Source organism: Leuciscus leuciscus (assembly GCF_965113295.1).
Source record: "Leuciscus leuciscus genome assembly, chromosome: 17".
NCBI classification, from domain to species: Eukaryota; Metazoa; Chordata; class Actinopteri; order Cypriniformes; family Leuciscidae; genus Leuciscus; species Leuciscus leuciscus.
Genome location: NC_138741.1, coordinates 34,419,820 through 34,431,580, shown reverse-complemented (window position 1 = coordinate 34,431,580; position 11,761 = coordinate 34,419,820). Strand labels below are relative to the sequence as shown.

At 38.5% G+C, this 11,761-nt stretch overlaps 1 protein-coding gene across 9 annotated transcripts in view; it reads left to right on the top strand.

The window, feature by feature from the left end:
- Positions 1 to 11,761, top strand: part of LOC309479463 (uncharacterized protein) — a 323,172-nt gene that overhangs the window by 6,581 nt on the left and 304,830 nt on the right. For 3 of the 9 annotated variants that reach the window (XR_014199219.1, XR_014199220.1, XR_014199221.1), the window contains exons 1-6: positions 3,190 to 4,762; positions 5,059 to 5,249; positions 5,855 to 5,962; positions 6,042 to 6,175; positions 8,063 to 8,218; positions 10,045 to 10,276. The exons of 1 other annotated variant lie outside the window; for it this stretch is intronic. The gene's annotated coding sequence lies outside the window, so the exon portion shown is untranslated. Of the gene's footprint in view, positions 1 to 1,237; positions 2,451 to 3,189; positions 5,250 to 5,854; positions 5,963 to 6,041; positions 6,176 to 8,062; positions 8,219 to 10,044; positions 10,277 to 11,761 lie in introns of those variants that run through there. 5 more of the 9 variants (XR_014199215.1, XR_014199216.1, XR_014199217.1 and 2 more) reach the window with 4 other exon arrangements.

The window sequence follows — 11,761 nt, the reverse complement described above, 5'->3', positions numbered from 1 at the left end:
TCACAGTGAATGAAGAAACTACACAGACCTACTGACTTTACATTCCTAACCACATCTCTGCCCTTTCTTTCTTTCTTTCTTGCAATTACAAATAAACTTATGCAAAATAGCAGCCATTTATATACTTATGTCTGGTTACAATTACTTGTGGTGAACACTATTAAAAAAATCATACTGTATGTAAAACTGGGGGAACCTTTTCTGCTATCTAGCAAAGAATATGGATGGGCGATATGACCAATTTTACTTCACAGTAACAATATCATGGTTTCACAATTCTCAATATCAGTTTTGATTCCACAGCATAAACTGAATTTCAAACTCTTTTGAGTTTTTTTTCTTTTCTTTTTGTTGTTGTTGCAATGCTTTTAAAGCATTAAAGCAGGTATGTTTATTTTATGTAAAGTTTATTTGTTTCATTAAGTTTATTAAAATTAGAAAGTGTATCTAAAATTTAAAATTAGAATTAATTTAAATTCATTTGACACTATTTACCCCTTTTTAATTAAAAAACAAAACTTTTTTTATGTACAATAAAACTAAAAGCTGAAGATGTTTGTGGAGTATCATTCATCAGTGTTTTTTTCCACTCCAACGTAATTTTCCAGAAATTCCTGTCCACTAAAAGCTGCACGGATAAATTTGCTTACCCCACACATAGGCCCATCTATGTAAACGATTTAGAAAAAGTTCCATCAATTCACACTTTATATCATCACTATGATAGTGTCATATCACCCAGCCCTAACATGCAGTGATGCTTTAAACACGTTTGACAAGCTAGTTGATAAAAATCAACAACCGGTCAAGACTGATTGGCTAACGCTATTTTCCCACTTGTCTGTGCTCTTTTATTCTTTCATGTTAACTGAAGTGAATAATGCACTATTTTAACTTTAATCAACAAGTAGAATTGATCATGACATTCTCACCTTATTCCAACAACAACAAAAAATCTCTGATCCAATGCTGAGCTAGTGAATGTCTGAACTAGTTGATGCACAAAATCAATACTCTGATAAAGAGGTTGACTGGCAAAAAGTATTTTATGTATTTTGAAAATACAAATATACTCATCTTAAATGTATTTAAATACAAATTATTATTTTTTTCCAAAGGCTTTAAAGTACAAAATAGTATTTTGTATTTCAAATGCGTATTTTAAATACACGTATCTGAAATACTGCCCATCCCTGACTGTATGTAGAGTTTAAGATAAACCATAGATTAACAATGTTTTAAATCAAAGCAATTTAGATTTTAAAGTTTCAAAAGTCAAAACCATGGTTCATTTGGGACTTTAACTATATTAACCACGGGTTTTTGGTTTTATTCAAAGACCCTGGTTAATTTTCATAAGATTATTAAAGACCGTGTGGGGGTTTACTAACTGACCATAGTCTGTGCACTTTCACACCCCTTAACAATAGGGTTGTCACAATATATCGCACTAAAAAAAGGATCAATATGTATTGTGTATAAAAAAGTTTCACGTTTTCAGAGTTTTAGTGTCAGTACTACATTAAACTGCTATATGTAATGTTGAATATAATGTATAATAATGCAATGGGGGAATATGTGTGTGTCCTGATAATGCCAAATATCTGATGTTACCAGTAAAAGTGCCCTATACATTATTTTAAATATATCTAGTCAGTGACACTGACGTTATTCTGTTATGTTATTCTGGCGTCTCTATTGTCCTGTGCTTTGGGTTTCAGCACCAAGTCCAAGCCTGTTCATTTCCACCAATTTAATACCAAATTTAGCATTTTAATCAACAGCACATTTGTTGTTTACCTTTTATCATATGTCTTGGAGTATCGCAATAATATCGTATCGTGAGATGTATCGAATCGTGACTTGAGGGTATCGTTACACCCCTTAACAATCATTCCAGCCACTCACAATATAAATGCTAATAGCTCTGTTCTGCTGCTTCCCATTTACTTTCTTTCAATCACATTTATTATATCTTTTTTCTCGAAGATCTGCTGACCGTAATATCGTGCACTGCTTGCGGTGCCACAAGCCTCAGGAGAACCTCCCCGTTCACCTGGCCAGGGTTTGCATGAGAAACGGCAGCACACCTGAAGAGCGAATGGAGGAGGTTCAGAAGGCCAGGGCTTCCAGTCGAGAGTGGATCTTCAACAACAGGACCTGGGATTACAGGCGTCTCCGTGAGATCCTTCCCGACCGTCATGGTGAAGGAGCTTCTGCGCCGGGGTTTCTTCATCACGAACCAGCCTCAGGAGTCCCACACGGCCCTGGATCCTGACAGTGACTCGGACACGACCGATAGAGATCCTCCTTCAACCCAAACCTCTTCCGTGAGGATAAAGATGAAGGAGGCGGGTCTGTATGGCAAGTTCCCGGCGAATGCCGAGCTCCTGGTGGACTTTAAGAAGCACCTGATGAAGTCACTCAGGGTCTCCCACTGTCAGACGAAGGTGAGATCTCTTCACCCGTTTCACTTCACACGCTCAACTTTTGCAATAAATGTCATTAAAAAAACGATTGCGAAATGCCGGCTTTTCTATTAATCGATGCAACTAAAATATAGCGGCCATTCAGAAGTTCTACTAGCCCAAAAAACAAAGTTTCATATATATACAGTACTGTGCACAAGTCTTAAGCATGTTAATAAAATGGTTTTAAGTCAGTTTTTTATATCTTTTGCTGTAGTGTGTCAGTAGGAAATATCAGTTTACATTTCCAAACATTGTTTTTGCCATTAATTATAATAATCCAGTGAGATTTGTGTATGCACAAGGAGTCTGACAACAGCCGGTATGATCTGATCTCACCATCATCGAGTCCGTCTGTGATTACATGAAGAAACTGAGACAGACTAAATCCAGAAGAATTGCGGGAACGTCTCCGAGATGCTATTAACATGCCTAAGACTTTTGCACAGTACTGTATATACAGTATATATTCTAGAATTTGGATTTCATACATTCATTTCTTGTTCAAACAAAATCCTGTCATCCAGCATCTCCTCCCTTCCTCTTTCATCCTCATCATTTTCACCACAAATGTGTTTTAGCTGGACAGATCAATACAGTAGAAAGAACATAAAAAAATGTTGGAAAATAATGTCTTTTCTGATAACCAAATGCTTTTTAATCTTCACTATTGCTTCCATGCAAATGAACAAGCGTGCCGTTATTGTTGCGTATAGTGACGTGTGTGTTCAAGTAAGCCAGAAATGCACAGATTCTGCACAGTACGCTGTATTTAATATCATGATGAGTGTTTATTATCATAGTATATCTCAGTCGTCGCATTAGCCATCATTTTAATGGAAAGAGACGTAGGCGTGTTTTCCAAGCATTAATGGAAAGTTAGGCCTTTTATACTTGAGCGGCACATATGAGGAGTTTCTGGGTGTTTCTCCCTCATTTCTGCTAGTGGTCGTCGACCGATATAGTTTTTTTGATGGCCGATGCCGATATCTTAGAGAGCAGGGTGGCCGATGTAAAGCCGGTATTTTTATATAGCCTATACTTTATATTTATTTTAATCAATATTTAATAAAATATAAATAAATTAGAAAACAAATCCTTAAAATAAACATGCTTATACTTTAGATGGCAACTTCTTGAATCTGCAATCCTATTACAGTATTTTTCACAAATAAAGTAATTGTTTAAAAATATATGAATATGTGAATAAAAAGGAAGTAAACACTGTAACATTGCACTCAGTAATCTGGTAATATTGTGCGCACTGGTAATCATATTTTTTCAAATAAAGACAAGGTAACACTAATATTACATACAGCACACAGTGATAACGATATGAATATGACACAGTGGGCAACTGGATATAGCACAGCATATTTTAAAATGAAGGATTTAAATTTTTTCGATCGTGTCTCCTGTGAAGCTGATCTTCTGTTCACATTCACTCACTTCACACGGACCGACCGTCCCTAACACGTTTATGCACACTTCACAAGATATCACAGCTGGATTCCATTAAATCTGCAATGAAATTAAATGTTTATTAGATATTCAGAGATTTGATTAAATGATGTAGATGCACATTTGCTGAATGTTGACGGTAAATGAAAGTATTTTAGCCTGATTGTTTGCCTTTTCTGTTACAAATAATATAAAAGCAACGCTTTACTTTTTACCAGTTCTGTCTAACAAAGTATTAGATATGACTGACAGAGATCGTAAACTAATGAAGACGGAGAATGTGAGTGAGCGCTGTGTGAGCAGGCGCTGGTGTTCTCAGCGCCACCCGTCAAAATAAAAGTCCCGCTTCCAACACATCGGCCTTGGCGATATATCGGTTGACCACTAATTTCTGCTTCAATCTCTTGATAAACTGTGGCATTTCTTTGTTGTTTAGAATCCAGTATTCCTGTAATTCTTTTGTCTTTTATGAGTTTAATGAAGAAATCTGTCTCGTCTTCTGTCCAAACACACCGCATCATCTACGTCAGCTGACCTGTAAATGCGCAAAAACTGTTTCCATTGCAGTTTTACGAAATATTCCTTTTTCGAACTGCCTGAAAAACCACCTCATGCAAGCGTTAACTTTTTTTTATATATATATGGGAGTTTTTTCGAAATTGACACGTTTCCATTGGGCGTATTTTCAATTCACAATTTCAGTTTGTGCGATTTGAAGGGTAATGGAAATGTGGCTTATGTTCCGTAGCTCTTCTTTCTTTTAATGATCTTAATGCTGACACTTCTTTCTCACGTCCTTCTTCACAGGTTGACAACGTGTCCCGTTTCCTCCGGTACGTGCAGCCCCTGTCTCATTCTATGTTTAGCAGTTCCCCGTTATGTTGATTAGTTTTCCCAGGTGTTTTTCATTAGCCACGCCCCCTTGTTATCTTGTTTAGCTGGTCTGTCTGTGTATTTAAGCCCTGTGTCTTGTTTCAGTGTTTGTGGGTTCTTGATGTTGAATGTTGTTCTGTTCCTGAGTCCTGATCTTGAGTCTGTCTGCATCTGTGAAGTTCTGGGTTTATTTAATAAAGTGCTGCATGTGGATTTGGATCCTGCTTCCTCCTTTGATTCTACCTCAACGTAACAGATAGAGCTCCCAGCATTAAAGATTGCCAGAGGATTTTAACAGTTGCGAAGTCAGACTTTCTCAGGATCCACGGGGATCTGCTGACGGGCACAGCGGTCTCAAGCCCCGACAAGACGCTGTACCGCTATTACCTCCAGGCGCTCTTGGTCTTCCGGCACATGCAGCGTCCAGGAGCCGTGACAGGATTGACCGTAAGTTCATCTACTTTAACCCTTGTGCGTCAATTAAAAAAAGTTACACATAGGTCCATAGAGGACAAAAAACCATAGAGGTCCATAGTTTCTGTGTCAAGAAACTGTCATAAAATTTTGAAGCTTGGTTGCACACACTTAAGTTTGGCCTCATTTTAAAGAAGACCCTCGGCAGATTATTGTTAAAGTAAAAGTTTAAAAAGTGAAAAGTTATAGAGGTTTAAGTTTATGAACAATATTTGATATAAAATCAAAAATCAAAGCCATAAATCTAAACAAGTTGTGCTCCAAATTTGAGGTTGAGATCCCAAAAAAAGAGCTTTCAGTGAGATATTGTTTGGGCGCAGTAACACATTTTCTCCATTAGATGCAGCAAAACTCCACTGATACACACAGTGGTTGGATTTGTGATTTGCAGTATAGTTTCTTTCTCTCAAATATTAAAAGCACATAAATTTCAAAATTTCAAAAAAAATACACACCTGTGCCAAAATGTATACAGTTGGCATTTGCACAGACAAAATTATCAATTTAATGAGTTTGTTAACTCAGGATATGCTGGACACGTATGCAATATTAAACTAAACCTTTTCGATGTTTCCCAGGATGAGGACTGGGTGGAGCGGATCGCTCACGGTGGCAGGGTGGTGATCGGCGTAAGGAAGGAGAAAACTGCAAGCATACAAATAGCCTTGACACAAGAGGAGGAAGCTGTAAGTTTGAGCGTGATACAAACAGCAGATTGCACAGCGCCTGTGTTTTACATTCAGTAACTGTGGTGTTTCTCCGCAGTGTTTTCAGCTGTACTACAAGCAGATCAGGCCTGGGAACATCAGGCTCGAAACATTCTGCCAGGGTTTTTTCGTGTCGTCGTCCGGCGAGGCTGTTTCCAATGTGTCACATGACGTGTTCCACCTCCATGAAATGTACGTACTGTACCTACACAGATCCATGTGTAAATGGAGACACTTTACTATATCCTGTCAGTCACGGTTAGAGTTGGGTATCGTTTGAATTTCAACTATTCCGATTCCAATTGATCCTTTGCAGGGAGTTTGATTGACAGGCGATCTGACCAATCATAATCCGCCATTTATGTCCGACAAATCAGTCAGGAGAGTTACTAGATTAATGTTGGAGGATTTGAACCTGAAAAACGGAGTATACTGACGTCTTTCCGCGGTTAAAACAACATTCCTTCTTATGTTCATTCATGTTTATTTGAAGCTATAAATTAACTAGAAAGAAGAGATGATCGGTTCACGAGAAGCTTTAACTGAGGCGCCACAGCGATCTGTCACGACACATTAAAGATCCACAAAACGGTATTTATTGTTTAAATTTCTTTACAAAATGACCAAATTTGAAAGTTGAGACTTTGTTTCATATCAAAAGTAACCTGGTCTGTCCTGTTTGTCAGTGTGTTGTCAGTGTCCTCTCTGCTCTGCAATCATGCGCGATGTATTTTTCACTGTGTGAGAACATGGTGGGGCGTGAGAGCGGCATGGTTTGTCGGACATAGCAACAGTAACTATAGGGGGCGGGTCTTTGCGAACGGTCAATTCTGCTTATCGATTCCTAATTTTGAATCCAGTAAGGTAAAAAAAAAAAAAAAAGGGATATCATTCACATTTAGTCTTACTGCAAAACATTTAGTTGAATATCTTGATCAAAAATCAACAGGCTAAAAATACCATAGCAAAAACTTGCCTAACTAATATAAATTTCAAGCATTATTAAAGACTAGTAAACACACACAGTAATTAAAAAAGAACTAATAAAATACTAGCAATCGCAACAAATAGATACAACTGAACAAAGATACGATTGAAACGGTGTTTTAAGATTTTCAGGTATTCAGGTACAAAAACTGTAATCAAAAGTAAAATAGCACTGCACTTTATAAATAAAATATACATTAGAAATATAGTTACAAAAGTTATCCAGTCAAGAATGAGCTAATTTTCTCTGTCTTTTGTTGTTTGATTAGTGTTATTATAGATTGCTGTCACTTTAAGAGTTGCCTAATCTACAGTAGAGAAACAACGATCTCCTATATTTTGAATTTGGACTGCAGTACTTATTTCCACCACTAGCTGTCATTCTTACAGACTGCACCTTTAAAGGGATAGTTGACTTTGAAATTAATTTTTGGTATGTTTTAGCTTACCTCAAGGGCATCCAAGATGTAGGTGTCTTTTTTTTCCGCAGTAGTTTCAATTTTGATATTTTTAGGTCAAACCGTTCTTGTCTGTCAGTCATATAATGCAGGTCTATGGTCATTATCTCAAAGAGCATGCACAGAGTCCAAATTAAAACAATTCCCCGTCGTCCAAATTAAAACAATTCCCCGTCGTCCAAATTAAACAATTCCCCATCGTAAGTACACATTGATTGCCTAAGACACGAAACGAGCGGTTTGTGTGAGAAAACGAACAGTATTTATATCGTTGTTACCTCTTGTACACAGCCATGTCCAAGTGATCTGAGAGCGCGGGCGGGTATAGATATATACAATAGAAGTCGCCTTGGCGACTGCAGTTCATTGGAACGAAACCGTAGCCAAGGCGACATCTAGTGTATATATCTATGCACCAGTCTGCGTACATGTCAGATCAGATCACTTTAATGTTTTAAAGTCATATTGAAATGCTCTCAAAGGAATCGATAAGAGGAATCGAAATTTACATTTTATAACAAGTATCCGATTCCTGACCAAGTATTCGATTCCATTCAATTCCAATCGATTTTCGATTCCCAACCCTAGTCACAGTCATATCACAGTTAACATTTGATGTAATGTTTTCTTCCAGGTATAAACTGGCCTGTGTGAAGAGTTTTAGATCGGCTCCACAAAGCCTCCCGGTGCACAAACAGAGGGCCGTAAACCTGTACCTGTCCAATAACACTGGAAATCCAACGCCTCAGGACACCGTGGACGCCGCTGAGCTCCTCGACTCCTTGTCCGGGTCAGTCTCCACTCAACACATCACCTGGGGCCGGTTGCATAAGACGATAAGACTAGTCTTACAAGTTAGACATACTTTTTTTTTTTCTTTAAAGGGATAGTTCACCCATAGATAAAATTTACCCCATGAGTTACTCATCCTCATGTCATCCTAGATGTATATAACATTCTTCTTTCAGACGAATTCAATCAGAGTTACATTAAAACATGTCCCGGCTTTTTCAAGCTTTATAATGGCAGTGAATGGCTGTTTCTGTTTTGAAGTCCATAAAAAAAAGCATCTATCCATCATAATGGATAGATGGCTGTCAGCAGCCATGTCACCCTGTAGCCCAAGACTGGTTGCCCACTGAAGCTAAGCAGGGCTGAGCCTGGTTAGTACCTGGATGGGAGACCTCCTGAGAAAAACCAGGTTGCTGCTGGAAGAGGTGTTAGTGAGGCCAGCAGGGGGTGCTCACCCTGTGGTCTGTGTGGGTCCTAATGCCCCAGTATAGTGACGGGGACACTATACTGTCAAAGAGCACCGTCCTTCGGATGAGACATTAAACCGAGGTCCTGACTCTCTGTGGTCATTAAAAATCCCAGGATGTCTTTCGAAAGAGTAGGGGTGTAACCCCGGCATCCTGGCCAAATTTGCCCAGTGGCCTCTGTCCATCATGGCCTCCTAATCATCCCCATATACCGATTGGCTTCATCACTGTCTCCTCTCCACCAGTAAGCTGGTGTGTGGTGAGCGTTCTGGCGCAATATGGCTGCCGTCGCATCATCCAAGTGGATGCTGCACATTGGTGGTGGTTGAGGAGATTCCCCCCTTCTATGTAAAGCGCTTTGAGTGCCGAGAAAAGCGCTATATAAATGTAATGAATTATTATTATTATTATTATTATAATAGTGTCCCACACGGCTCTACGGGGGTTAATAAAGACCTTCTGAAGTGAAGCCATGTGTCAGTGTAAGAAAAATATCAATATTTAAAACTTTATCGACTAAAATAACTAGTTTCCGGCAGACGGCCGTACGCAAGTCGACTTACGCCACAAGAGTAACACTTGACGATGTATGACGTATGATGTAGGAGTAGCGTAAGCTTTGACGCCTCGCGCGGTTCAAACAAACAGGGCTGGGCAACAAACTCAAGCTCCTCCCACATTTAAAAAACTAATAATGTCGTTTTAGATGTCTAATTCGTGACTGGTGTTTTGCTCTCTCCTCTGCGCTTCAGCGTTCGTCATTTCATCATGCGTCGGGTCAGAGGTCACTCTTCTACCGTAAATCCATGCGTACAGCTGTCTGTCAGAAACTAGTTATTTTAGTCGATAAAGTTTTAAATATGGATATTTTTCTTACACTAACACATCGCTTCACTTCAGAAGGCCTTTATTAACCCCCGCAGAGTCGTGTGGAGTTCGTTTATGATGGATAAATGCTTTTTTTTATGTGCTTCAAAACATAAACAGCCATTCACTGCCATTATAAGGCTTGGAAGAGCCAGGACATTTTTAGTATAACTCAGATTGTATTCGTCTGAAAGAAGAAAGTCATATACTCCTAGGATGACTTCATGGTGAGTAAATCATGGGCTAATTTTTATTTTGGGGTGAACTATCCCATTAAGACTGTTCATAGGTTTTTTTTTTTTTTTTTTTTGGTTACATCAAAACGTAGATTAGCCTAATTTGATACAGAAAATTAAAACGGACTGCCCCTGACTAACTGCTAGTGGTCACACTAGAACTTAAGATAATGTCTTAACATAATGGCTATGTTTATACAACTGGTCCTTTTTATACAAGTGTTTTTTCTTATATTTATTCATCACTTATACAGTGCTTCCTCGGACGACGACACCTCATTGGCTGAACTGAGTTCTGCTGGATCCAGCATAGAGGAACACGCTTCACGAAAAGATTTCTCTGCCTCAAAGCCAGATTTCCCGTTTCTCTGGAGGGTCAGCCACCCTTGAAAAAGCAGTGGGTCGACTCGGGTTTTCCAGAAGACCGTGTGCTTTATGATAAGTGGCGAGCCTCCCAGTACAAACAGAGAGAGCAATATCTGCTGTGTGAGTCTCAAAATACACCAATACAGCATTGACACGACACAAACTAGGCCATTAAAGGGATAGTTCACCCCAAAAAATGAAAATTACCCCATGATTTACTCACCCTCAAGTCATCCTAGGTATATGACTATCTTCTTTCAGACGAACACAATCAGAGTTATATAAAAAAATATCCTGGCTAATCCAAGATTTATAATGGCATCATTATAAAAATCATTAAATATCATTTATAATGAATGGGAGCCTAAAATTTTAAGCCCAAAAAAGCGCATCCATCCATTATAGAAGTAATCCATACGACTACGGGGGTTATTAAAGGCTTTCTGAAGCAAAGCCATGCGTATGTGTAAGGAAAATATCTAAGTCAGAGTCCAACGGGGACCAGAGAGAGTCGGAGCCGGCAAAGGGATATCTAGTGGTTTGGACTAGGGATGTTGCGGTGACGGATTTTTTCCACCGGTTAATCGACGTGTAAAAAAACCGGTAATCCCAGTGTCACCGGGGTTGCGTGTCGGGGATTTCGGGTGGCCGAAAATGCGGACATGCACACGTCTCAATTTACTTTCACTTTAATTAGCGGCAATTCAGTAGCATTTGTTTGAATTAATCATGGGTTAATTTATTTTATTCTTAATAAAAATACACAAAACAATAAGAAACTCGCTTGTATTACACACATCTTTATTGCAAAATGAATAATAACTTAACACACCATGCATAAACTAAACAAAAGCACTTATGAAACACCTTTAAAGTGCATTTATTAACAAAACGAACCACTGCACACATCGTCAAGTATCAAACAAGAAATTATATTTAAAAAATCACTATTCGTTAAATAAAGTGCCTGCCTTTTTCAGCAAAAAAACACACACAAAAAAAAAAACACCGCACAACCATCGAATATGAAACGAACGAACATCAAAAACTTCGTTAAATAAGGTAGCTTACCCGAATAATCACTGACACTTAAGTGAAAAAAAAAACTAATATAAAAATTTAACTCGCGTTAAGCTGTTAAAAAAAAGAGGTAGGCCTATTAACTGCATACACCGTACAAAAAAATTATAAATAGGCTAAATGAGAAACAATAAACGAAAAACCTTCATTTTAAATTGCAACAGGGAACAAAACGTGATCACACTGCTTGTGGCATACATTCTTACATATTCCTGGCCAGAAAAGCCAACATATTTACCATTTCTGGTTTCAAAAGAGATCTTGTTGGGGTAATTATGTTTCCCATCGTGCTGAACACTCTCTCGGATGCGCAGCTTGTTGCACAAACACAAAGATATTTTTGGCTACTTTTGCCAAAACGGGGAGCCTATTTTGATTTTTTTCCACCACACCAGAGGATCTGTCTCAGCATTAAAGGAGGTTTTGCATTTCGCTTTGAAACCAGATCTTCCGCCATCCTTTGCCAGTTAGCTCGCCTCACTCTCCTCAAATGATAAATGAAATCGGACACCTGCTGCTTTACTG